Source organism: Galeopterus variegatus, unplaced genomic scaffold, assembly GCF_000696425.1.
Source record: "Galeopterus variegatus unplaced genomic scaffold, G_variegatus-3.0.2 Scaffold7248, whole genome shotgun sequence".
NCBI classification, from domain to species: Eukaryota; Metazoa; Chordata; class Mammalia; order Dermoptera; family Cynocephalidae; genus Galeopterus; species Galeopterus variegatus.
Genome location: NW_007733359.1, coordinates 111,732 through 113,856, shown reverse-complemented (window position 1 = coordinate 113,856; position 2,125 = coordinate 111,732). Strand labels below are relative to the sequence as shown.

At 48.6% G+C, this 2,125-nt stretch overlaps 1 protein-coding gene across 1 annotated transcript in view; it reads left to right on the top strand.

The window, feature by feature from the left end:
- SIPA1L2 (signal-induced proliferation-associated 1 like 2) overlaps positions 1 to 2,125 on the top strand; it is a 112,044-nt gene that overhangs the window by 5,226 nt on the left and 104,693 nt on the right. The gene's annotated exons all lie outside the window — the stretch shown is intronic.

The window sequence follows — 2,125 nt, the reverse complement described above, 5'->3', positions numbered from 1 at the left end:
CCAGCCACAGGCGGCCATTTAAATTTAAAATAATTGAATGAAATTAGCAAGCTGAGTCCTCAGTTGCACTAGTCGCATTTCAGGTACTCAGTAGCCACGTGGCTGGTGGCTGCCGTGTTCGTACTGATGGAGAACATTCTTGTCTTTGCATACAGTTCTATCACCAGCACGCAGAGTGGCACACCAGTGCCAGGCATCCTGTGGTGGTCTTCACAGCCTTGAGTCACCCTGCTCATGGGTGTCATAGGCTGTCCACGTCCAGGTCCCCCTCCATGGCTGGTGATGCTGGGAGTTGTAGGAGTGTCTCAGTTTTCACAGTGTGGCTGGGCATCGGGTTGCCTCCTTCTCAGGCATTTGATTGTTTCAGCCCCACCTGGCCTGTGCCTGACCCCTGGGTGCTGCTGTCATTTACGGCTGTGCGGCCGAGTTCTTCAGTCCCTTTCATCTCACCCAGAAAAGAGCCTTGCTCCTCTTCTGCCTTGTTTAGGGCAGCCAGACGATGGGGCACTAAAGAGGTACCCGGGAGTCATGTTCCCTGAAGTCTTCTGTTTTGCCCCTGCAGCTCACAACACTGAGAGGAGCGATTTTGGNATTAACAGAGGTCGGGAGTGTTGCTTTCTAGGGTTCAAAGATCCCATGTTGGCCCCCTCCCTGAGCCTGCACTATTTGTCGGTGTGCTAGGCACCGTGCTGCAGATGGGCGGGAATAGCATGCGTTAGGAAGCCAGAAGCCGCCTGAGCCTAGTCCCTAGCCCATGGGACCAAAAGCACCACGGCCTCTGCAAGGCAGGATATGGCAAGACATCCTGGAGATGCGTATGTGCCGAGAGCGCTTTAGGAAAAGAGGAATTGACATCTGCTAGGCAGATCTCCTGAAGGAGGTGGCATTTTAACATGGTCTTCAGATGTGCGTAGAATTCCAACAGGGAGATGTGAGTAGCTGGATATTTTAGGAACTGTGACTAATCCAGTTTCTTTCCAAAGAAAATTGGAGGTGGTGAGGGGGGGATAAAAGTAAGTTGAGGCTAGAGGACATGAGACCTTGAATGCCAGGGTAGGAGGCGGTAGGGAGCCATCGAAGGCTTTCTGTTAGGGCGTGACATGATTGGAGCTGTAGTTTAGAAAGATTGCTCTGGTAGAAAGGCTGATAAGGATAGAGACTAGTGGTGATGTGGGACTCAATTATGTGATTACTGACATCGTACGGGAGATATTTAATGGTAGATGGGATTGGGATGATGGCCCAGCGGACGGAAAGAGGGAGGTCTAGTAAGTTTCATATGCAGAATGACTTGTAGGGGAAACAGAGGTGGGTGCCCAAGNGAGGGTTGCGATCCCGTTACCGGTCAGTAAAAAAGACAAAAAAAAAAAAGGAAAAAAAAAAAAACAGCAACCAAACCAAACCCAAATTCTGAACTTGAGCGGCTGATTTCTAAAGTGGAGTGACACAAGAATAGGCTTATGTGCTGGTGCCTGGTTACAGGAGAGCGGCTGGGAAGAACGTGCCACCCCCTGCAGTAGTTCTCTGCCCCTTTATGTTTCTAAGATATATTGGTTCTCCCTTTAAAATGTATCACTGTCCTGCACGCAGGTGCCCGGTGGGTGAGGTGTGTGGTCCCAACGCTGCTCTAGAAAATCCCATAGAGGGTCTGTTTTTCTCTGAAACCCTCATAGCTCTGCTCCATGGCAGGTGCCCCCAGGCAGGGGACTTTCCTGCCAAGTGCAGAGATGAGACATTACCGTCTGCCTTTTCCCAGAGCGAGGCAGGTGTTACGGTATCTGGGTAGCCAAACAGGCCCAGAAATTGAACCTAATCTAGGCGTTTTAAATGCTTTCAGTGAACACCTATGTACAATCTGCTGTCAAGGAATTCATTCTGCTAATTAGGTTTTGCTTTGAAGCAAGCCAGTGCATTTCATGGCTCTAGGTATAGTCCATGTGCTTTCGCTTCAGATTTTATATTTGCTTTCTTAATGGTTTTCAAGTTTAAACACAATGTAGCATTTTAACGTCCCCCAATGCTGAATGGTCTCTGGTTCCCATAATTCATGAAGAAAATACACTGTTTTTTCTCATCTCTGAAAGAGATCGGACAGCTGTTAAAATCCCAGTTTCTTTTTTTTTTT